The sequence below is a fragment of the Lutra lutra genome, chromosome 4, assembly GCF_902655055.1.
Source record: "Lutra lutra chromosome 4, mLutLut1.2, whole genome shotgun sequence".
NCBI classification, from domain to species: domain Eukaryota; kingdom Metazoa; phylum Chordata; class Mammalia; order Carnivora; family Mustelidae; genus Lutra; species Lutra lutra.
This window is the reverse complement of record NC_062281.1, coordinates 118,558,736-118,585,451: the sequence shown is the minus strand read 5'-3', so window position 1 is coordinate 118,585,451 and position 26,716 is coordinate 118,558,736. Positions and strand designations below refer to the sequence as shown.

Below are 26,716 nucleotides of genomic sequence, written 5' to 3'. Positions count from 1 at the left end.
TCAGAGACTTGCTTTGCAAAAAGTCAGATTCCTAGCATTATGATATAAGGATGTGCTGGCAACTTTGCTGATGGGTTGTTACTGATAATCCACAGTTTTAAACAATGCTCTGGTGAACAATGCTGTACACATATCCTTTTGCTATGACACTGCTTTCCGACAGGGCAGACCCAATCTTTAAGAGCTTCAGAGGAGGAACTTTAGTTCAGCAGTTTTTTATTGATAAAACAGTGCATCCTCAGAGCAGTTTCAAGGCAGATTAGATAAAAACCATAGTTGGGAACAGAAGGACTCACACCACACCCCAATTCAAAGGAACTTCCCAGGAGGCTCTCTGCCCTCCTCCCTTAGCAGCTATCACACTTACCCGGTTTATCTTTGGAAGCTGAGCCAGTTATTTTCCTTACGGGAGTTACAAGTAGGCCTGGAGGACATTGTATCACAATGTGTGTAAAATGCATGAAGCATAGGCATTCACATCTATGAATTAGAATGATGATGGGGAGATTCAAGGAGTTTAATATTCAAGACAGTCAGCTGAGGGGGGGGGAGGTATTCGAAAACTCTTTATGTAACCAGGGAAAGGAGAGTGGGTCTGTTGGGCCGCCTACATACTAACAGCCCAACTCCAGTGTGTTGATGCAGACCTCTGAGCCTACTTTTAGGAGCTCTGGAATTTTTTCCACCCTGGCTAGGAAAGTTGTCTTTAACATGTCTCCTCTGAGTGGAGGCTTTGCTTTGACCCTGCTCAGTGGCCTCCAAGTTTGTCAGGCTCTAGTATGAGCGGAAAGAGCCACTGCTTCCTACCTGGTGGGACCCGAATTTATTGTGAGTGCGAGATGGCCACTCACCTCAATAAATCATTTCTTTTTCTTTTAAGATTTTACTTATTTATTAGAGAGAGAGCGAGAGAGAGCACACACACCTGAGTGAGGGGGCAGGGCAGAGAGAGAGGGAGAAGCAGACTCCCCGTTGAGTTGGGAGCCTGACCCAGGGCCTGATCCCATGACCCTGAGACCATGACCTGAGCGGAAGGCAGATGCTTACCTGACCGAGTCACCCAGGCACCCAGGCAAAAACCATTTCTGAACCTGTCTGGAGATTTCCTCTTTCTTTCAGTTAATGAGGATTTGAAAGTATAGAACCATCCAATTTTAACCTCTCAATAAACCAATCAATAAAATAAAATAAAATTGAAATAATACAGAGAAGATTAGCATGGCCCCTGTGCAAGAATGACACACAAAATAGAAATAACAGTCATGGTAATAATAAGTTGTTACACTATATAATAAATATAAATGATACCATGCAAGATGCTGTTCTGAATCTTCTAGATGCTATTACTATTACTTTTTAAAAAACATTTATTTAATTGAGGGAGAGAGACAGAGATAGCGAGAGAGAGCAGGAGCAGGGAGGAGAAAGAAAAGCAGGTTCACCCGCTGAGCAGGGAGCCAGACATAGAGCTAAATCCAAGCACCCTGGGATCATGACCTGAGCTGAGGGCAGATGCTTAACTGTCTGAGCCCCCCAGGAACCCCAGCTATTACTGTTACTTTCTTTTCTCTTTCTTGTTTTGCCTTCTCTTGAATTGATTTTTTTTTTTTCTTTTTCTAATTCCGTTTCTCTCTAACCTGTTGGAAAGTACGTGTGCTTGTATTTATTATTTCAGGAATTAAACTAGCTAGTTTAGCATACTCATCTAACAAAATCTGAAGTTCATATCTTTACCTTACTCCTAAATGATCAAGTACCTTGGATTATTTTAATGAGAGTAGATAAGCCCAGTATTTTAATTCTAGTCTATTTTCCCTTCAAAAATTAAGAGTATATTGTTACATTATGTTATTCCGTAGTCAGTGTTTACTGAGATATGCCCTCATACTTAACAAAATGTTTTTGTTCCATGTGTTTTTGTTTTGTTTTGTTTTTTACATCTCAGACTTTTCATTTTTTTTTCTGCGAAAGTATATGTCCTTTATGATTTCATTTAGTGATTGTCTTTGAGTGATGCATGTTCTCAAGTTATTGAAGGGGAGGAGTTGTTTTTATTGGTTTTCTCTTTTGTTTGCCTGGAAATAATATTCTTATACAATCCTTTTTTTGGAATATAGCTTCATTGAATGTGGAATTCTAAGTTGACAGCTATTTTCTTTCAACACATTGAGGAAATTCCCACATTGTATTCTCTTCCTTAGTTGCTCTTATAAAATGAAATGTCAGTCTAATTGCCCTTTTTTATAGGTGGTTTTCTTTTCTCTTTGGCTACTTTAAGATCTCTCTGTTTCTCTCTCTGTCTCTCACAGATTCATTTATATTCTGCTGTTTCACTATGATGTGTCTAGGAGATAATTTTTTCTTACATATGTTGCTAGAGATTCACTGAATTTTCTGGATTTTTTTTTTTTAAGATTTTATTTATTTGTCAGAGAGAGAGGGAGAGAGAGCGAACACAGGCAGACAGAATGGCGGCAGAGGCAGAGGGAGAAGCAGGCTCCCTGCTGAGCAAGGAGCCCAATGCGGGACTCGATCCCAGGACGCTGGGATCATGACCTGAGCCGAAGGCAGCTGCTTAACCAACTGAGCCACCCAGGCGCCCCTGAATTTTCTGGATTTTTTACATTTTCTGGCTCTCTTACATTCTCATTTTTTTAAAAGAGATTTGTATTTATTTGAGACTGAGTGAGAGAGAGCACAAGCAGGGAGAGTAGCAGAGGAAGGGGAAGCCAGCTCCTCACTGAGCAAGGAGCCCATGTGGGACTCCATCCTAGGACCCTGGAATCATGACCTGAGCCAAAGACAGATGCTTAACCAAATGAGCCACCTAGGTGCCCCTGCATTCTCATTCTTATATCCTTCTGGAATTCTGTTGGACCTTCATACTCTAGTCTTATTTTTATCTCACTCTACTACATGTGGATAGGTTCTTTAGATCTAGTTCTCTAATTCTTTCTTCAGCTATGTCTGGTTTCTTTTTAATGCACTGAGGTATTTTTGTACAACTTTACTGAGGCGTAATCAACATACAATACATAGCACATATTCAAAGTGTACACTTTGATAAATTCTGACACATGCATGCACTCATGAAACCATCACTACAACCAATATGATAAATAAATCCTTTACCCTTCAAAGTTTCTTATGTCTTTTTTTTTTTAAGATTTTATTTTTAAAGTAATCTCTATGCCCAATGTGGGGCTCACACTCACAGCTCCTTGGTGGCACACTCACCAACTGGGCCAACCAGGTGTCCTTCCTTGTGTCTTTTTTTTTTTTTTTAGATTTTATTTATTTATTTGACAGAGAGAGAAAGCAAGTGCACAAGCAGCGGGAGAAGCAGAGGGAGAGGGAGAAGCAGAGGGAGAGGGAGAAGCAGGATCCTGGCAAAGCAGGGGAAACCTGATATGGGACTCGATCCCAGGACCCCTGTATCATGACTTGAGTCAAAGGCAGTGGCTTAAGCAACTGAGCCACCCAGGTGTCCCCCTCATGTCTTTTTGTACTGCTTTTCTCCAGCTCTTCTCTATCACTACCCTTCATCAAGTAACCACTTACTATCGCTATAGATCAGCTTGAATTTTATAGAATTATAGATAGATAGATAGATAGATAGATAGAATGATATAGTATGCCTCCTTTTTTTTTCTGGTCTGATTTCCTTCACTCAACAAAATTATTATGATGTTCATCCATGAACATTGTTAGATCTATATATAGTTTATTTATTTTTATTGCTGAGTAGTGCTCCACTGTATGGATATACCATAGTCTTCTTATATTGTCACTTGTCATTGGACATTTCCAGTTCTTAGCTATTACAAATAAATTTGCCACAAACATTCAGGTACATCTTGTTATGGACATGTGCTTTCATTTTTCTCAGGTAAGTATTTAGGAATCGAATATCAGAATTATATAAATTTAACTATAATAAATAAATGTTTTACTTATTTTAAATTGGGTTATCTCCTTATTATTGAATTATAATACTTCTCTGCATATTCTAGATAAAAGAATTTTGTCAGATACATATTTTGCAAATATCTTCTCCCAGTCTGTAGCTTATCTTTTCATTTTTTTAATTGTGTTCTTTGAAGAGCCAAAACTTTTAATTTTTATGGACTTCCATTTATTGATGTTCTTTCTTATAGTAATGATGTTTTTTGTTTTTTATATTTTTTAAAGATTTTATTTATTTATTTGTCAGAGAGAGAATGGGAGCCACAAGCAGGGAGAGCAGGCAGAGCAGGCAGAGGGAGAAGCAGGCTCCCCTCTGAGCAGGGAGCCTGATGTGGGACTCAATCCCAGGACCTGGGATCATGACCTGAGCTGAAGGCAGATACTTAGCCAACTGAGCCCCCCAGGTGCCCCATCATTGTTGTAGTTTTGTTTTGTTTTGTTTTGTTTTAAGATTTTATTTATTTATTTGACAGACAGAGATCACAAGTAGGCAGAGAGGCAGATAGAGAGAGAGAGAGGAAGAGAAGCAGGCCTCCTGCCGAGCAGAGAGCCCGATGCAGGGCTCGATCCCAGCACCCTGGGATCATGACCTGAGCTGAAAGCAGTGGCTTTAACCCACTGAGCCACCCAGCTGTCCCATTTGCTGTAGTTTTTAAATAAGTTTTGAGATCCAGTGGTGTAAGTACCACAACTTTATTTTTGTTTTTTTTGTTTTTGTTTGTCTTATTTTCAAAGTTGTTTAAGTTATTCTAGGTCCTTTTCATTTCTATATAAATTTCAGAATCCACAGGTCAATTTATCAAGAAACAAAGTCTTTTGGGATTTTGATTGGGGTGTGTTGAATCTATAAGTCTGTTTGGAGAGGATTGGTATTTTAATTATCTCTAGTCTTCTATTCCATGAACTTGATATATTATTTCTCCATCTTTTTAGGTCTTCTTTAATTTCTTTCGCCAATGTCTTATAGTCATCATTATATAGTTATTGTACATCTTTTGTCAAATTTATGCCTATTTCATATTTTTATTCTGTTGTAAGTGGTATTGCTTTTGTAATTTTTTTAAAAGATTTTATTTCTTTATATATTTGACAGAGAGAGAAATCACAAGTAGGCAGAGAGGCAGGCAGAGAGAGGGGAAGCAGGCTCCCTGCTGAGCAGAGAGCCCGATGAGGGACTCAATCCCAGGACCCCGAGATCATGACCTGAGCCGAAGGCAGAGGCTTAACCCCCTGAGCCACTCAGGCACCCCTCTTTTGTAATTTTTATTTCTAATTCTTCACTACTTACATAATTGATCCTTAAACAACACAGGTTTGAAATGTATGTCCATTTATGCATGATTTTTTACAGGTACTGTAACTGTGTTTTCTCTCCCTTATGAATTTCTTAATAACATTTTCCTTTCTCTGGCTTACTTTATTGTAAGAATCCAGTGCATACTACATATAACATACAAAATATATGCTTATCAACTGATTATTGTTATTGGTAATGCTTCTGGTCAACAATAGGCTATTAGTAGTTTAGTTTTGGGAGAGTCAAAAGTTATATGCAAATTTTTTACTATGTGAGGGATCGGTCAGTGCCCCTAACCCCTGTGTTGTTCAAGGGTCAACTGTATATAGAAATGAAATTGATTTTTGCTCTATGATCAAGTATCCTAAAAATGTACTCAACTCATATAATTCTTCTAAGTTCTTTTGTAGAGTCCATAAGAGTATCCACAAAGAAAATCAGGATGTTGGCAAATACAGTTTTTTTCTTCCTTCCTAATCCATTTACCTTTCATTTGATTCTTTTTCTTGACTCATGCACTGACTAGAAACTCCAGTACAGTGTTGCATAGAAGTGCTGAGACCAAACACGCTTGTCTTATTCCTCATCTTAGGGGGGAAGAATTCAGTTTTGTTTTTTGTTTTTTTTTAAGATTTTGTTTATTTATTTGACAGTCAGAGATCACAAGTAGCCAGAGAGGCAGGCAAAGAGAGAGAGTGGGGAAGCAGGCTCCCTGCTGAGCAGAGAACCCGAAGCGGGTCTCAATCCCAGGACCTTGAGATCATGACCTGAGCCGAAGACAGAGGCTTAACCCACTGAGCCACCCAGGCACCCCAGAATTCAGTTTTTCACCATTAAGCATGATATTAGCTGTAAATTTTTTATAGATGTCCTTTATTAGGTCGAGAAAATTCTCTTCTATTACTAGTTTGCTAAAAGGTTTTATGAGGAATAGATGTTGAATTTTGTCAAAATGCTTTTTCTGCACCTACTGAAATAAGCAACTGGTTTTCTATTTTTTTAGCCTGTCAATATGGTGAATTATATTAACTTTAATAGCAATCTTTTTTCAACATAAATTTATGTATTTTAAATCAAGAGTCAGATGCTTAACCGAATGACCCATCTATGTGCCCCTGTTATTCTTTTTATGTATTGTGGATTTGATTGAGTAAAACTGTTACGAATTCTTACATCTGTGTTCATGAGGAATATTGGTCAGTAGTTTTCTTATAATGTCTTTCTTTGGTTTGGGTATCAGGATAATGCAGTCTTCATAGAATGTTATGAGAAGTAGTCCCTCTTCTTCACTTGTCTGAAAGAGTTTTTGTAAAATCTGTATTATTTCTTCCATAAATTTTTGTAGAATTTACCAGTCATGCCAGTCATGAGCACTGTTTTCTTTCAGAAAGGCCTAAGATCAATTTCTTAAGTAGATAGAGAGCTAATTCAAGTCATCTATTTCTTGAGTGAGTTTTGGCAGTTTGTGTCTTTCAAGGAATTTGTCTACTTTTAAGTTGTTGAATTTATTGACATAAATTATTCATAATTTCCTTATTATCATTTAATATCTATAGATTCTGTAGTTATACCACCTCTCTCATTCTTTTATCTTTATTATGTTCAGTTACCCGACATAGAGTACATCATTAGTTTTTGATGTAGTGTTCAACAGTTCATCAGTTGTGTATAACACCCAGTGCTCATCATAACATGTGCCCTCCTTAATACCCATCATCCGGCTACACTTCCCCCCCCCCACCTTCTGTTACCCTCAGTTTGTTTCCTGGAGTCTGGAGTCTCTCATGGTTTGTCTCCCTCTCTGATTTCTTCCCCTTCAATTTTCCCTCCCTTCCCCTATGTTCCTCTGTGCTATTCCTAATGTTCCACATATGAGTGAAACCATATGATAATTGTCTAATTCTTGATGTGGCAATTTCTCTTCTTTTATCCATGATTAGTGTGGTTAGAAGTTTATTTTTTCTGTTTTCCATTTCATTGGTTTCTGCTCTTATTATTATGGTCTTTATTCTGCTCATTTCAGGTATAATTTGTACCTTTTCTAGTTTCTTAAGGTGGAAGCTGAGGTAACTGACTTAAAAATTTTCTTCTTTTCTAATATAGGTGCTATAAATTTCCTTCTAAGCACTGTTTTACTGAATTCCACATATTTTGATATGCTGTATTTTCTTTTTTTTTTTAAGATTTTATTTATTTATTTGACAGAGAGAAATCACAAGTAGGCAGAGAGGCAGGCAGAGAGAGAGGAGGAAGCAGGCTCCCCGCTGAGCAGAAAGCCTGATGTGGGGCTTGAACCCAGGACCTGGGATCGTGACCTGAGCCGAAGACAGCGGCTTAACCCACTGAGCCACCCAGGCACCCCATGATATGCTGTATTTTCATGATCAGTTTAAAATATTTTCTAACTGCCCTTTTAATTTTTCTGATTTGTATGATACTTAGAAGTGTATTATTTAGTTTCTAAATATTTGGATATTTCAAGATATCTTGGGGCGCCTGGGTGGCTCAGTCGATAAGCGTCTGTCTTCAGTTCAGGTCATGATCCCAGAGTCCTGGGATTGAGCCCTGCATTGGACTCCCTGCTTGGCAGGAAGCATGCTTCTTCCTCTCCAATCCCCCCACCCCAACCCCCCACTTGTATTCCCTCTCTGTCAAATAAATGAATAAAATCTTAAAAAAAAAAAATCTTTCAGTTATTGATTTCTAATTTAATTCCGTTATGATCAGAGATAAACTTTGTATTATTTGAATCACTGTAAGTATATTGGCACTTTTTCTATATCTCAGAATAAGGTCAATTTTGGCAAATATCTTTTTTTACTTTAACAAGAATATATATTCTGTGTGCACTTTAAAAGATTGTGTATGCTGCTGTTGTTGGATGGAATGGTCTCTATAGGCCACTTGAATCAAGTTTTTTGATAGTGTTGCTTAGGTCTATTCTACCAATTATAGAGAAAGTAATGTTGAAATCTTTGACTGTAATTGTGGATTGATCTATTTTCCTTGCAGTTTTGTCAGTTTTGCTTCATGTATTTTAAAGCTCTATTTTTAGTTGCATAATATTTGTGATTGTGTCATTTTCTTGAGAAACTGTCTCCTTTATCTCTATGAAATTCTCTCTTTATTTTTGGTAATATTTTTGCTCTGAAATCTGTTTTTTCTGACATTAAAGCAGGCACTCCAGGTTTCTTTTAATTAGTGTTACCATGGTATAGCTCCTTCTATTATTTTACTTTTAACCTATTTGGTTCTATATTTACAATCTTTTTTTTAGGGGCACCTGGGAGGCTCAGTGGGTTAAAGCCTCTGCCTTCGGCTCAGGTCATGATCCCAGAGTCCCGGGATGGAGGCCCGCATCCGGTTCTCTGCTCAGCAGGGAGCCTGCTTCCTCCTCTCTCTCTGCCTGCCTCTCTGCCTACTTGTGATTTCTGTCAAATAAATAAATAAAATCTTTAAAAAAATAAAAATAAAATCTTTTTTTAATTCAGCATATAATTAGAACTTGCTTTTTCTATCCACTCAGATAATCTCTGACTTTTAAAAAGATTTTATTTATTTATTTGTTTGAGAGAGATTGGGAGAAAGAGAGAGCACAAGCAAGGGGAGGGGCAGAGGGAGAGAGGGAAGGACAAGCAGACTCCCTGCTAACATGGAGCCCAATGAATGTATTCATCCTAAGACCCTGAGATCATGACCTGAGAGGAAGTCAGACATGTAAGTGACTGAGACAGCCAAGTACCCTGATATCTCTGACTTCTAATTGAGATCTTTGTTTTTTGTTGTTTTTTTCTGTTTTTTGTTTTCTTTTTTTAGAAAGAGAGCACAAATGGAGGGGGAGGGGCAAAGGAAGAAGGAGAGAGAGGATCTGAAGCAGGCTGGAACCTGATGCAGAGCTTGATCTCATGACCCTGAGATCATGATCTGAGCCAAAATCAAGAGTCAGACACTCAACAAACTGAGCCACCCAGGCTTCCCCTAATTGGGTTCTTTGGAAACGTGCTATTAATATAGTAGCCACTAGCCACTTATCCCTATTAAAATTAATTAAAATTTAAAAATCAGTTCCTCAGGCACACTAGCCAAATTTCAATAGCCACATGTGGCTAGTAGCTGGTGTATTGGACAACACTGGTTTAAATCATTCACCTTTACATATAATGGAATTACTGATATGGTTAGGTTGGAGTCTCACATCTTGCTATTTATTTTCTACTGATCCTATCTTTTCTTTGTTCTCTTTTTATTTCTGGAAGTTCTATTTGCTTTCAGATCTGCTTGGTCACTCTTTATTGTCATTATTCTCTGTTCATAATTTCACATAGTCATTTAATTTTCTTAAATATATTAAACATAGTTAGTTCATATTTTGTGTCAGTTCGAACATCTGAAATGTTTGTGCGTCTCTATTTGCTAGAATTTGTTTCTGATGGTTCTCATTCATGGTGTCTTATTTCCATTGTATATTTTGTGATTTTTTTTTAAGGCTGTCCATTTTCATTGGAATCAACCAGTAGGAATTCTTTTGAGATCTGAACTAAAGTTAAATTCCTCCTGAGAAATTTGCATTTGTTTCTATCAGTTTCCTGGGGTGCTACCAAAGTAGAACTACAATTAGATTAAAATTTTAACTTAAAATTCCCCCATTAAATTAAAATGAATCCTGACAAGAGCACATGAATCCCGACAAAAGCACATGTGAGAACCAACTGGCTCTATGAATTCTCAAGGGGGAATTCTGTCCCTTCCACCAGCACCAAGGTCAACATAGGCATTTCTTCATTATCTCCTGTGCTGTGTGATTTCTTATTCAACCTTGCACTGAGGGTGTGATAAGGTAGCTTTCCTATCAGATTCTCCACCTCTGTCTGCCTGCCTCCTGTAACTCCTGGCTCCATGCTCTGCTTCATACAGCTGTCAAGGAGGAAAGTCTGGTGATAGCTGGCTTGGCACTTGTTTCCTGACCATATTTCCTACTTTCATTACTGGTTTTGAAATCAACAAATTCTTTACTTTGGATGTATTTACAATTATTAAAAAATATTTTTACCCAGAATTTTAGTTGCTTCAAACTGGAGGGGTTGTTCAGGATATTTAATCCACGATACTACCACAAGAAATGGAAATTTCCAGCTCTATTATTTTTCAAATTGAATGCTAGGTGATAAATTTCAGAGCCAATTGTTAACCCTAATAGCATAATAACTATTACATGTTGAATACCTGCTGTGGTTCAGGCAGTTTGCACATATAATCTCCAATCTTCACAATAATCCTACAAGCAGGTATTATTCTTTTCATTGAACAGATAAAGCAATGAGGATTGAATTATCCAGTCACAGAACTAGTCAGCAAAGGAATTTGAATTCTGCTCTTTGCAGTCAAACCTGATCTCTCTTTGACTCTGCAGAATCTTTTCTCTTAATATTGAAAATACACGGTGGCTTTTATATTTAACAGCAGGCAGTGGAAGCAGGTTGAGCAGAGAAGAGATTTTAAAGGATACGATTTTCCCAATATGTAGGCTCCTGTCATTTCACCCCATATCCCTGAAACACTTCATCAGATTCCAAATGCTATGCAGTGAAACGGCCATGCAGAAACTTACTTCATAACATTAGAAGCCAGAATCTCCCCATTCCCCTTCTATTTCCAAAGCTGCAAGTGGTCTTTATTTGTGTGAGACACAAAACCAATTCTTTCATCTGAATTCTGTTTTAGACCCTAATATACTAATGGGACTTTCTCATAACTGCAGCCTATAGATGTCATTTTTCTTCATTTTGGGGGTTGGTGGCTTTTGTCCTTAGCAGCTGTGGCCTTCGACTTTATCTGAGTTTGCAATCAGGAAGCTGTGATACTTCCTGAGACTGCTCAGGGTACAATTTACACAATACAAACTGAGTTTACTTTCTTCATTTTGGAGTTGCTCTGGGGTCCTGAAAGGGTTGACTGTACTTTGTCCAGTTTTCTTTCTACAGGTTGAATCCAGCAGTTGGTGAGAACCAACCTCTGTGGTTTACAACCACTTTTATTTCCTGAGCAACACAAGTAGAGAATTTGGAAAGAAGGCAATGATTAGGATTGGAGTCTAGAAAACCGTTAAGAAGGAGGAAGTTTATCAACTCAGTGGGAGTAAATCTCCAAACCACCTTCAGAATGCTAACACGCACACACTGTTTCTCATTGCCATGACCAATGAGCAGGTTGTTGAAGAAAACCAACCCAATACCAGAGGCAGAGAGAAGTTGGAGAAGAATCATCATTTTTAGATATGCAGATTTCTTGGCCAAAGAGAGCCAGGAATGGCATTGATTGGTGCCACTTATTATATACAAGCTTTTTCATTTGTGAAATGATCCCAAAACTTGACCACCATTCTGTTTTTAAAGTTGTTTCCTTGATAGCTACACTTTGAAACTCTGTGATGACTTAACCTGTTTTTATATGTATTGATATAATATTTATACCACTTTTAAATACTGTTAAATTTTTTGATTAATTATTCCAATGACTAAAAAGAAAGGATAATTATGCAACATGATAGAAGTACTAAGTATCACTGTAATGGCAATAATAGTACAATATAAAAATGTATCAAATTAACATGTTGTGCACTTCAAATTTATACAAGGTCGTATGTCAAATATATTTAAATTAAACATATCTTTAAAAGCTTATTACTGGGGCACCTGGGTAGCTCAGTGGGTTAAAGCCTCTGCCTTTGGTTCAGGTCATGATCCCAGGGTCCTGGGATCGAGCCCCGCATGGGGCTCCCTGCTGAACAGAGAGCCTGCTTCCCCCTCTCTCTGTCTCTGCCTGTCTCTCTGCCTACTTGTGATCTCTGTCTGTCAAATAAATAAATAAAATCTTTAAAAAATAAAAATAAAAAAATAAAATAAAATAAAATAAAAGCTTATTACTGAGTTTGGGTGCTAAGAGTCTTATTTCTGGGCCTTCCTCCTTAGGGTCCTGTCTTTGTTCATTTTGACGAGGAAAGGGGCAAAGGCACAAGTCAGAGTCTCTGTGAGCAGATTTGGTAAAGAGAAATTGGTGAGCACAGGAGTGGCCTGAAATTAGGGATCATGTCTGAATTAGAGAGGTTCAGCTTTACTGGTCTCCACAAACAATGATGATCCAGAGCTCAATGTCGACCACTCACTGCCTGACCACCAGAAAATAACATGGTGTTTTTGATAGCTATAGTGTCTGTCCTCTGAAATCCAAAATATTGCTTCCCTAAACCCCGCAAAGTCCCTGTGAAGTGAATGAGTAGTATTGGTATTACCATTCCCACAGAGAAAGGGGTAGGGGCAGATATGTAGGCATGAGACTACTGATTCTCATTAGGCTGAACTGTCTCCTCACCCATCACAGCCACAGAAGACTAGACTTCAAGTCTTGACTCCAACACTTAGTACCTGTGTGACCTTGGACAACTATCTTTCTGGGTTTCTTTTCTCATCTATAATACAGGCATAATGACAATTACCTAAAAGGACTTTTGAATTGGGAAAATACAGGCAAAAACTTGACACATTATTAGCACTTAAGAGATGTATGTCTTTTCCCTTCCCCCACAGTTCACAGAGCCTAGATTGTCATTGCGAGTCTTCTATACTTGGAATGGAACAAAAGTATCTGAGTGTCCCCGAGGCTGGCATATATGCAGTCAAACCACACTCCATTGAAGACGTGCTAAACGAGGTATTTAAGAAAGTGACCACATGGGGGAATAAAAGAGACATTTATTATGGCAACCAAAACAGAAAAACCCACAAGGACACAATGAAAACTGAAACCACAATAATCTCTAAATAGAGAAGTAATAATTGAAGCCTATATTTAAGTGTACGGGAAGCAAGAGTTTGGGGAGGGGGGTGCCTGCCATGGAGATCATGCTTATTTTTTCCAAGTTTGTGGAGAGAACTAGAGCTGATTTTTTTTTTTTTAAGTTACAAAATATTTCAGCTCTTTCTAGTCTTACCTTAAATGTATACAAATAAATGAAGAAATAAAGCATGATGCTGAAGGGAATGGACTAGGGGTAGAAATATACAGGTAGAGTCAATTGTATTGATTAAATTCTAGTTTTTTAGCTTGGGCTGGGATCATAGTTGTTCAATTTAATTATTATACCCACAACTTACAATTTCATTACATATGTTCTTCTTTATGTAACAAATGTTACATAGTAAAAATTTTAAAGTGAATTGGAAATGGCTCAGTGAGTTCCACAACAATTAAAGAGAATAATCAATATCTAAAAGGAGATTTTTTAAAATTTTATTTATTTATTTGACAGAGAGAGAGATCAAGATCACAAGTAGGCAGAGAGGCAGGCAGAGAGACGGGGGGAAGCAGGCTCCCTGCTAAGCAGGGAGCCCGATGCGGGGCTCGATCCCAGGACTCTGAGATCATGACCTGAGCCAAAGGCAGAGGCTTAACCCACTGAGCCACCCAGGTGCCCTCTAAAAGGAGATTTTATCTGCAATCAAAATGATACATGTAGCCCCACTTCCCAAATGCTGCCAGAAACATATTTGCTTTTCTGATTTTAGAATCAGTAAGTTAGTGAACAAAGAGAGTGTAGCTTTGCCTCTGGACATCAGTAAAGCCCTGGATCAGGTGTCTCATACAATTGTACTTATTCAGGGACACAGAGAAGCCTGGGTCTCCATGAGGTAGATGGATATAACTCAGGTGATGGGGTCAAAGGGCACCAAGCAGGGCAATAGTCTCAGGCTGGGGAAGATGTCTAAACTGCAGGCCTCAGAAATGAGTGGCTAATTTTTATATATCCTCGTGAATTGTTTGAAAGAAGAAATACACTTCTGTTAATTGAATATTTGTGATTTAGTAATTCAGATTATCAGGATTTCCAGAATAAAAATTTGTCATGACCTAATTGAGAAATAAAACCAATCAATGACATGAGCTGGCCCCAGAGAAGGGTGCAAATCATCTGAGATCAGTCTTGAGAGCCAGATTGCCTGGTTCTGTCTCTAAACAGCCTGATCAATATAGTACATCATAGGAATATTGTTCGAATTAAATGAGAAAATGAATGCATGCTGAGAACTTAGCGCAGTTTTTGCAGAGAGTATTTTTTTTTTTTTTGAGAGAGAGAGAGAGGACACATGCATGTGTGTGCATATATGCGCCTATGCCAGGCGGAGGGCAGAGGGAGGGGGGAGAGAGAGAGAATTTTAAGCAGGCTCCGTGTCCAGAGTGGGGCTCGATCCCATGACCCTGAGATCATGACCTGAAATGAAACTAAAAGTCAGTTGCCTAACTGACTGAGTCACCCAGCCACACCTCAGACTAATTCTTAGTAAGTGGTGGTTACTAATATTAGAACATAACAATAATGATAAAAATGTTAATGATAATAGGGCTATTTATTGAGGCTCTTCTCTGTACCAGATTCTTGACATATACAATGTGATATTTTTGCTCCGTTTTTCTTTTTGCTCTAGATTTATCTTATACATGTGTTTAATTTGTAAGGTGGGTGGTGAGTAAAGGAAACCAGATTTTTCAAAGAGATAATGATCACAGTGAAACTGAAAGCATAAGCTAAGGAGAGATCAATCACACCATTTTCTCAGGGACCAAAAGAGCTTTTGGATACCCACAGTGTATTTGATACACAAAGTAGGAGTAAAGCTAATTCCTATACACCATGGGACTAAAAAAAAAACAGCTACACTCTTGAGTTACAAGACAGCTGCTTATACTCTGAAACCAGCCATCATCCTGTGTAGGTACAGCTTGGCACATGCTCTACTATGATAACGTGGAGAAAGTGCCACTCAACTAAATACTGACAGCAGATGCTCTGTGGCCTGGAGAAACAGTACTTGCACTCTTAATGGTAACCTTTCTGGGCCCCCACACTTCAGTTAAACCATGAGGGATAGTCCGTTAACTAGCCTCTTGCTCATTATTCTGAAATTCTTAGTGTCGATAGTAGACTCAGGCAAGATTAAAACACTACTCAGTAGGTAAACATATGATTGTATTACTAACATACTCCCCCGCAAGAAATTCTATTGCCCTGAATTAGACTAAAACTTCAACAAGGTTTAAAATTTTTTCATTCAAAAAATATTTGCTATATGCTAGGCACATTTACAGGTGCTGAGGATGCAGTAGTAAGTAAAACAGACATGATCGCTGACTTCATAGAGTCTAAAATCCAACAGGGAGTCAGGCAATAAACAAGAAAACAAATTGCAAGTCATCAGAAAATGCAGAAAAGAAGAAAAGTTGTGAACATAATTACTTTGACATAGCTCAGCCTTTTGTGAAACCCTCTTCTACACTGTCTGGGGCTAGGTGTATATAGCCTTGATCCTCTGGTACTCTAGAATCCTAGGGAAGAAGCCCAAGTAGTCATCGCTTTTCAAAGAAGAAGTTTCATGGCCACATTAATATTTGCACAAACACCTGGTAAAATTGGGCTGGCCCCATGGCCCAGGTAAGGCTACACCCTGGGAGAGGTGGTCACCTTGATCTCTGGGAACTTCAGGAAGTGAATAAACTTCTTGGTGAATAAATTCCTTGGGGACAACCCCGATCACTGTTCTTCGCTATTGGACTGTCTGAGATCTTTTCCAAGCTTTGTGTTTTCAGGGCCCAGCCAATGGTTTTCATAGGCTTACAGAACATAGATGGTCAGAGGTAGAAAGTCCCTTGGAGAGCACTTAGTCCATCCTCCTCACTGTACAGAGAAGGAAACAGGCTCAGAAAGGGGATAAGCCCAAGGTCAGAATTTAGTTAGGACTCTGGTCCTGACTGGCAAGATGCTCACCAGTCCCCATATTCTCTTCCTTGGCACAAAGGAAGATTACATTTTCCAGCCTTCTTTGGAGATAAATTGGAATCATTTGTTGGTATTCTGGCCAATGGAATGCAAACAGGACTGACCTATCCCATTATCCAGTCTGTCTTTATAAAGTCCCCTTATGATTTTCTAAATATTCTCTAGCTTCATCATCAGCTAGCTAAATGCAGATAATCCAGCAGAGGATCCCAAGAAATCCTTAGAAGATGGCAGCACCATTCAACCACAGATAGGGGTGGAGGTCTCTCAAATATCTGCGAAAGCACCAATCTGAGCACACCCAAACCAACAAATAAGATATTGTGTAAGCCACTGATTTTTGGAGCAGTTGTAGCAACTAGTGCTCCTTACTCTGACATACGCATACACTGGAAGTTTAGAGACTGTGATGGTTAATTTCATTTGTCAATTTAACTGGCTCACAGGGTGCCCAGACATTTGATCAAACATTGTTCTGGATTGTCTGTGAGAGTTTTCTGGATGAGATTAACATTTGAATCAATTGACTGAGTAAAGCAGATTTTCATTCTTAATACACAAAGGTTTCACCCAATTAGTTGAAGAGCAAACCAATTGAATAGAACCAGAAGACTCCAATGGAACTTTGCCTGCCTAACTGATGAGCTGGGACATTGGTCTTCTTCTGCCCTTGCACTAGAATATACATCATCACCTCTCCTGGCTCTCAGGCCTTTGAAATCAGACTGGAACTACAGCAAGGGCTCTTCTTCCTGGGTCTCCACTTGCTGACTGCCAGTCTTAGGACTTTTCAGCATCTATAATCCCATGAGATCATTTCTCATAATAAGTAAATCTCTCAATCTCTCCCTGTCTCACAGAGAGAGGGACACAGAGATGGATCTCATTGGTTCCAATTCTCTAGAGAACCCTGATTTATATAGAGCCTGTAGAGCAGACCTCTTGACTCCTGGTTCAGTGGTGTTTTTCACAAAACTATACTGTTTCTCCAGGCTAAAAGAGACAAGATTCCTCAGGAAACTTCATACTCACTTCCCATACTTGGAACCTCCCCATCTTGAACCAAGAGTGACCATTGAAAAATAAATCTCCATGTGGATGCCAGGGGATCCTTAGGGATATACAAAGTATAAGTTCATGGGTGCCCTGGGATCAGCTACACCTCTGACACTAGTGATTGGACTGCAAGGTGTCTTCCAGTCTACTGTCCACTATTTCATGTGCCTGTAAGGGCACATGTGCCTGCAGTCTGCCAGCTAGAGAACTCTTTTTTTTTTTTTTCCAGAGAGAGAGAGAGCAGGGGGCTGGGGCAAAGGGAGAAGGAGAGAGAGAATCTCAAGCTCATGCTGGGCATGGAACCTGATGCCAGGCTCAATCCCAGGACTCCAAGATCATGACCTAAGCTGAAATCAAGAGTCCAGGGGCACCTGGATGGCTCAGTGGGTTATGCCTCTGCCTTCAGTTCAGGTCATGATCTCAGGGTCCTGGGATCAAGCCCTGCATCAGGCTCTCTGCTCAGCAGGAAGCCTGCCTCCCACCCCTCTCTTTGCCTGCCTCTCTGCCTACTTGTGATCTCTCTCTCTTTGTCAAATAAATAAATAAATAAAATCTTAAAAAAAAAAAAAAGTTGGGTGCTTCACCGACAGAGCCACCCGGGTGCCCCTAGAGAACTCTATCTTAATCAGTACTTCTACATACCAATGATGACCTAAGGCTTGATTTGTGAATCAAGTAAAAATTCAGTAAAGTTTTAGTGTAGTATGACTTTGGTCTAATCTGATTTTACCCATACATGGTACAAACATAGAATCACAGTCCATTAACACAAACTTATAAGCGTCCACTGACTAGAATTGCTTACTCCTGTCCTCTCTGAATCACAGATGAAGAGACAGATTTCCAGATGGAATAGCTAGTCACAAAGCTTCCATCCTTGGTCAACCAGCAACATGGAACAATCTGGATCTCTTTTTCATAGCTCCCTGATATTAACTCTCTAAGGAGTAAAAGGACTTAGCTGGACACTCCTGAACTGTGCCTCTGTAGTTGTTAGTTTAGATTAAACCCTTATAAAAAAAAGGAAGGACTTAAAATGAGAGAAACTTCAGATTGGAAAAATTTTAGAGTTCACTTGATTCTATCTTTAGTTTAAAATTTTTATTATATGGGTTTTTAAATTTCATTTCATTTATATATTTTATATTTTCTTTTTTTAATTTAAATTCAATTAATTAATATATAATGTTATTTTATATAGTACTTAAACATGATACAACCAATGACCATGCAAAGATAAATGAGAAAGATGGTATACAAAAATATGATACTGTCGTAGGATTCCCTTGGCTGAGTTAAGAACTTGCTGCTCTTGCTTATTGGAGTCCTATGAACAATTTTAGTAAAAGGAAAGAGGAAGTTGAATTTGTGTGAAATTTCTGGGAATGTATGTCCAAGAGATGAACTACCGACAAGTCTTCCAAAAGGTAATGAAAGATTGGTTTCTGACTCTTCCAAAAAGTCATAGGAGAGATCCTGTTAGCCTTCCTTATCCTAAAAACGACTAAGGAATTGAAGTTGCAGCAAAATCTTATAGAGGCTAGCCATTCAGTTCTATTTCTCAGAAAGTGCAACCTAGAAGTTGTCTAATTCATGTTAAAAGACAGAATTGAAACTATGCTTCCTATTTCACCAAAAATAAAAAAAATTCTCAATGAAGTTCATAAAACTAACATCAAGAAGCAAATCTAACTTCCTGCTTTCGTTTGTCCTCTATAGTTGCCATAAATTCAGGCTTAAAAAACTGAAAATTAGGTTTTTTCCTTGAATACCAGAAAATGAACAGACAGAGTAAAGCAGTATCTCATTCTTTTGCACAAAGTAATCGAGTACTTTTCTCCTCTAAATGTGTGTGTGATCAAAAGGACACATACACACACACACTAGTGTGCACACATGTGAAATCAAACAGCTACAGAAACCAAAGTTTTTTTACTGGAAAAAATTACTGGAAATTTTATTTATTTTTTTTAAAGATTTTATTTATTTATTTGAGAGAGAGAGAGAATGAGAGAGAGAGCATGAGAAGGGGGAGGGTCAGAGGAAGAAGCAGAGTCCCCACTGAGCAGGGAGCCCCACTAGGCTGGGCTGGATCCCAAGACTCTAAGATCATGACCTGAGCCAAAGGCAGTTGCTTAACCAACTGAGCCACCCAGGTGCCAATGACTGGAAATTTTAAATGCACTTCTAAGTACTCCTGTCAAGTTAAGAAATCTTATTAGATAAAATGTGAAAATAAATGACAAGGAAAATATGCTGTAAAAACTGTTAAAATAGAGAAGTTTGACAAAATTGGCAAGGAAAAGATAATGGCACCAAAAAAATATTACTATGAAGTACTGAACATAATTTTAGGTATAGAAGAGATTTTTTTGAAATCAGGGAATACTCTGATTTTTTATACTATTTCAAACTGTTAGCGTGTTTGGGTTGCTCAGTCGCCATCTGCCTTCAGCTCAGGTCTTGCTTGATCTCAGATGTTAGGATCAAGCCCCACATTGGGCTCCCTGCTCAGTGGGGAGTCTGCTTCTCAGTCTCCCTCTCTCCCTCAAATAAATAAAATCTTTAAAAATTTTTTAAATAATAAAAAATAAAGCATATATTATTTCGTACTGGTTTCATATTGATTTTTAAATATAGTGGCAATTAACTTCTTAAGGGAAACAGAACATTCCCTGAAAGATATCATCTATTATAGCTGGTTTAAGAAGAAAGCAAAAGTCTAAATAGAACTATTATAATGAAAGCTTAAAATATACACTCCCCTTTACCCTTACACACACACACACACACACACGCCCAAATGAGCTCTATCAAACATTTGGGGAACGTATAATCTCAATCTTTCACAAATTGTTCCAGAAAACAGAAAAAGAGGAAATGCTCTCCTATTCATTTTGAAATGAGTTAAACCTTGATATCAAAACGACTTATGAGTAGTATAAGAAAGAAACGTTAAAAGCATAAATGCAACAATCCCAAATAAAGTTCCGCAAACCAAATCAGTAACATAGATTTTCAAAGTAACCCAGTTGAGGGGTGCCTGGGTGGCTCAACGGGTTAAAGCCTCTGACTCCGGCTCAGGTCATGATCCCAGGGTCCTGGGATTGGGCTCGGCAGGGAGCCTGCTTCCCCACCCCACCCCCCACTCTCTCTCTGCCTGACTCTCTGCCTACTTGTGATCTCTGTCTGTCAAAAAAATAAATAAAATCTTAAAAAAAATAATAACCCAGTTGAGGTTTATTCCGCCCCCCAGCAATACAAGGATAATTTAACATTAGAAAATATATTAATGTCATTCACCACACTGACAAAGTAAAGAATAAAAGCCATCAGATTTAGAAATTAGAAATTAGAAATTAACACACTTTTCTCAACGGATGCCCCCATATCATAGAATAAAATTAAATACGCAGACACACAAGCAGAAGTTCTTACCAAATAGAAATTCTTAATCTGATTTTTAAAAAAGATTTTTATTTATTTATTTGACAGAGAGAGATGATAAGTAGACAAAGAGGCAGGCAGAGAGAGAGGGGGAAGCAGGCTCCCTGCTGAGCAGAGACCGCCCCCCCACCCCATGCGGGGCTTGATCCCAGGACCCTGAGATCATGGAGCCAAAAGTAAAGGCTTAACCCACTGAGCCACCCAAGCGCCCCCTTAACCTGATTTTTAAAAAGTTGTCTACCAAAACCTATCCAACGTATCAAATGAAATTACAAAAAATTAAAAGCATTTCCCTGGAAGAATAAGACAAGGATGTCTCCTATTCTGTCTTTGTTCAATACAACCTTGTCTTGTGCAGCAAGTCAAGGAGAGTATGTTAGAAAGACCAAACAAGGGGCACCTGGGTGGCTTAGTCATTAGGCGCTACCTTTGGCTCAGGTCATGATCCCAGGGTCCTAGGATCAAGCCCCGCATCAAGCTCCCCGCTCCATAGGAAGCCTGCTTCTCCTTCTCCCACTGCTCCGGCTGGTGTTCCTGCTCTCTCTCTCTCTCTCTCTCTGTCAAATAAATAAAGTAAAATAAAATAAAATAACCAAACAAAGCTATAATCATTTGCGTATTTTATGACTATCTTACATAGAAAATCTGAAATATCCACAACAAGCTAAAAAGAAGTTTCGGCAAAGTTACAAGACACAAAGTCAATATACAAAAATAATAATAATAATTTTGTTCCCATATACCAGCTGCAGATAGTTAGAAAATGCAATTAAAAAAAACAAAACAAAATAAAACTACAGGGCACCTGTGTAGCTCAGTTGGTTAAAGCCTCTGTCTTCAGCTCAGGTCATGATCTCAGGGTCCTGGGATTGAGCCCCACATCGGGCTCTCTGCTCAACAGGGAGCCTGCTTCCTCCTCCCTCTCTGCCTGCCTCTGCCTACTTGTGATCTCTTTCTGCCAAATAAATAAATAAAATCTTATACAAAAATAAATAAAAAAACTACAATAGCAATGAACAAATAAGAAAAATTATGCCAAAAATTAGTAAATGTCATTAAAAGATGTAAAAGAAGACCTAAATAAATGAGAAATATACCTTATTTATGGATAGAAAGGATTAATATCAAAATGATTTCCATTCCCCCCAATTAAATAATAAATGAAGTACAAATGAAAAATCCAACAGAGTTTTTCACAAGCAAGAGCCAAGATACTCCTGAAGGGAACAAAATAGTTCAGAGAGAAACCTTCCTTACTAGCTACTGAGTTTATTATAGGTTTAATTAAGATGTTGTGGAAAAAAAAAGAAGACGTGGTGACTTTGGCATACAGATGGACAAATGACCAATGGAGCAGATTACGAAACCCAGAGATAAAACCATACAGAAATAGAAACTTGACATATGACAGAGGTGGCTTTACAATTAGTGGGAAAAGGATATATCTATAATAAATAATTTTGGAGTAATTGGTTATCTATGTGGGAAAATCTTTTAAAATTAGATTCTATTCATACCTGTATAAGTAGATTAAAAAGCTGATGAACCTGGGTGGTTCATTCAGTTGAGTGTTCAAATCTTGGTTTCAGCTCAGGTCATGATCTCAGGGTTATAGGATCGAGCCCTGCATTTTGATATCTGCTTGTGATTCTCTCCCTCTCCCCTTTCCACTCTCACACAGATGTGTGACCATGCACATACACACACACTCTCTCTCTAATATAAATAAATAAATAAATAAAATATTTAATAAAAACCTAATGTTATAAGCCAACATTTTAAAGTTTTTAGAAGAAAATTATAGGGAATGAGCTTATGACCACCAATCTGGGAAGAGTTTTTTATTTAGGATATCAAAAGCATAAACCACAACCAGAAGACTGATGTATTTGACTACAATAACACACACACACAAAAACAAATCTTTCCTTCAACCAAAACAAAAAGGCAAGCTACAGACTGGGAGATGTGGGCAACACATTTAAACTTGCAGAACAGTGAGTGCTTAGAACGCATTTTAAAATATAAGTTGATATGAGACGCCTGGGTGGCTCAGGTCATGATCTCAGGGTCATGGGATGAAACTTCATGTTGGGCTCTTTGTTCAGGAGGGAGTCGGCTTCCCCAGCCTGCCACTGCTCTTCCCTTGACCATGCTCTGTCTTTCTCTCAAATAAATAAGTAAAATCTTTAAAAAATAAAATATAAATCGATGTAAAACAAGCAACCCAACTGAAAATGGATAAAGAACATGAACAGGCATTTCACAGGAAAGGAAAGCTGTAAGGCCATAAACTTATGAAAGGATACTCAACCCCACTAGAAATCAGGACATGCAAATTACAATAACATTTCACTTCCATCTGATTGGCAAACATTTTTAAAGTCTGACAATACCAAATGTTGGTAAGGAGCGGAGAAATAGGAATTTTCCTACATTATTGGTCAGAATGTAAATTGGTACAACCACTTTGGAAAGCAATTTGATAATATCCATCATTTCCACTCCCAGGAATATACCCTAAAGAATCTTGCTCACAGGAGATATGTGAAAGATTGCTTACTTCAGAATTTTGTGTAATAGGAAAATTGGAAATAACCAAAACTCTCCCAACAGGAGCATACAAAAGTAATCGCCAAGTACTCATACAATGGAATTCTTTTTTTTTTTTTTTAAGATTTTATTTATTTATTTGACAGAGAGAGATCACAAGTAGACAGAGAGGCAGGCAGAGAGAGGGAGGGAAGCAGGCCACCCAGCCACCCAGGCGCCCCTACAATGGAATTCTTTATGCAGCAGTTAAAGGAACAAAACTGCATGTACCAAATGGACAAATCTCAAAAAGTGTTGAGTGAAAAAAAAGGTAAGGTGGCAGAAGGATACATTACTATGATACAATAAAATACAATATGATACAATACAATACAATATGGTACAATACAATACTAAATAGTATTATATGCAGTTTACGATAATATGTGTAAGTAAAGGTATAAAAATAGTCATGGCGATGGTATGTACCTATTTCGGTATAGTGGACCGAAAGGGAAAAGGAAAAAGAAAGAAAGGGAAAAAGGTTAGGAAGGAACATATTCCACCAAGATATTCAGCCATGTCTGTAATATTTTGTTTAAAAAATAAACCCTGGGGGTGCCTGGGTGACTCAGTGGGTTAAGCCTCTGCCTTCGGCTCTGGTCATGATCTCAGGATCCTGGGATCGAGCCCCACATAGGGCTCTCTGCTCAGCAGGAAGCCTGCTTCCCCCCTCTCTCTCTGCCTGCCTCTATGCCTACTTGGGATCTCTCTCTCTGTCAAAAACAACAACAACAACAACAACAACAACAACAACCAGACTTAAAATAAATAAATAAAAATTAAAATAAATAAACCCTAAAGTAAACATGGCAGAATTATGTTTATTATATTATTTGTTATTTCTCATATGTTTGAAATGTTTTATTTAAAAAGTGAGTAACTTCAAAGTAAAATTAGGAAATATATTAATGATTGATAAAATCCTAATAAAAATACATTTCAATAAAATGTAATCATTAGAACTATCAAAATTCTCATTGTAAAATATAGACATTTCAGTTTTAAGTATATGTCCATATTATAAATAAATATGAATTATCTAGACATAAACTGCAAATTACCCTGATCATGGGGTTTAAAACATAAAATCTAAATATACACACACATGGGTAAAGATTGAAAAGCAGCACTAAAAGTAAAATAAACATAAACTTTTAAGCTAGAAGGGTTTGGGGTGAAATTTCTTTAATTTTTTAATTTTTAAAATCTGACTTCGTAAAGAAAATGTTGCTAAAATAAGTGTATTATGTACTTTCTGAAAAGTTTTTTCCATAGAAATAATATAGCTGCAGAGATTTAAACAACAGTTCTCTAGAAACGTACGGTACAAGGTAGTCAGGTCCTTTCAGGCCTTCTTCTAAATTCTCTTCTTTCTGTTAAATTATCAGGTTAAACAAACAGGAACACAACAAAATGATGTGTGTCAAATCACTATCGCCACCCAATTTTTCAAGGGCGACGGCAACTCAAGAATTTACCTGGGAATAGTGATACTTTGCTATGCCTTTAATTAAGGTGGGCCTTTTAAAACTCAATTGTTCCATTCGTGTCTCAAATCAATCAGATGAAATTCACCTTTTACGTGGCCTGAATCCTGATAGCTCGGCACACTTGATAGGTAATTTAATCATCTCTGGTGTAGATGAACGCAAACTCAAATTAGCTAGTGAAAGAGCTGGTCTTCTCTGAGATAGCTGTGCTTTTCCACTTTTATGCAAGAGCTGAGCTTCACCAACTGGCTAGCTGGAGGTGTTATTAAAAATTTAGTGAAAGAAACAAAGGTGTGCTCTGGTGTCTCTTGTTACCCTTTCTACTGTTACTCCGGCAGACAAAAGGCATAGAGCCTGCCTCATGAATAATGTGACACGGAATATTCACGATCTATTTTTAATGGAGTCAGGTAATAACATTAAAAGAGATATTTGCAATCTTCAAATTTCACACGGTAACAGTCACAGTAATTTGTTTTGATTCTGAACTGAGGATATCAGGATGTGTTTTTTTTTTTTTCCCCTAAAAAGGCATACTGTTAACATCAAAATTACAACTTCTCATTATAGCATAAACAAGGATTATGAAAATGGCCCAGAAGTTCTATGTCATAAGAGAAGGATAGGACAGATAACTAGATTTCAATCAGTCTACTTACCTCTCGATGCAAGTTCTCTACTTTTCAAACCAGGTCGGAAATAATCAACTAGTGTGCACAGTGAATTCTGTGGGAAGGATGTTTTGTGATCTTTATTCATTGGGAATTTTGTTTCCCAGGACACTAGGAAGAGGTTCATGGATGCTGTACTGGTTCACCCATCAGTTCTGGAAAATTATCTTAAACTGCATTATAAACAAATTTAAATTTTGAATGACAGTAAACTGACATGGAAAGACATGGTGTTGAAAACCAGGTGAACACAACCAAGGACTGAGATTTGGAGAGAATGGAGAAAAACAGTGTCGAAGCCCCCTTACCCACCAGCTCAAGCGAGTCCTATGTTCATTTGGTTTCCTAAAGTCTCAAGCAATTTCTCTTCCGATTGTGCTCTAGAAAGCAGACGTGGGTAAAGACTTGACTATCAAGATGAAGCAGGATTTTATTTTCTTTGCTTATTTACCTATTATCTCAGCAAATGCCTACTGATCTCCTATTGTGTGCCAGGCACTGTTCTGGGAGCTAAAGATTCAGCAGTGACCCAATAAATAAACCTCTACAGGACACGGTGCTCACTGCTGTGTCGCCACCACCTAGAACAGTGCCAGGCACATGTTAGGTACTTAGTCAATATGTGTGAAGTTGATTTGAATTGAAATGGACAGTCTACTCATGGTCACCATTGAACCAAGCATAGCTTGGCTGGGAGACGTTAGAATGAGCACAGGTAGTCGGCATATAGGTCAGGACCTTATTCCTTTATTCTGGTTTCATTCTCATAAAGGACTGATTCATGCAAGAAACTCTCACAGGTGGGATAGAGCCAGAAATAACCCAAATTCCAATTTTACTGCCCCTGATGGGTCTTTAGATTGAGACTTGCCTTAGGTGAGGCAACTAACCAGTATCACATACTTTCTCTCTTTTCCAGTCTCAACAGAATCAAATAGTTAGAGTTGGATTGGAATGACAGAATCATATCCACATTTTATGGTCAAGGAAATTGGAAGCAGGGAGGCCAAAGAAGGTGCCTAAGTCACACAACATATTGGTGACAGAGCTTTGACTACCACTCAATTTCTGGACCTAAGACCTGTGATTTCTTTGTCTGGAGCCGTCTGGCCCGTAAACAAAACAAAACAAAACAAAACAAAACAAAAAAACCCCAAACCCACCTACCCACCAACCAACCAACAAAAGCAGCCCTAAGTCCTCAGAAGCACCTGTGTTCATGTGGACCCACTAGTGACTTTATAAGGTAGGAGCTTAGTTTTGTATACCTAGTTTTTCTGTTGAGAAAGAAGGGATCTTAGAGGTATAGAAAGAGAAAGCAAATGAAAATCGGAGCAATTAGATTTTACTCTCTTCTGGATATTGG

General features: G+C 38.2%; 1 pseudogene; it reads left to right on the top strand.

The window, feature by feature from the left end:
- Window positions 1-1,182: 1,182 nt before the first annotated feature.
- On the top strand, window positions 1,183-1,270 carry LOC125099489 (uncharacterized; annotated as a pseudogene).
- The last annotated feature ends 25,446 nt before the right edge of the window (window positions 1,271-26,716 follow it).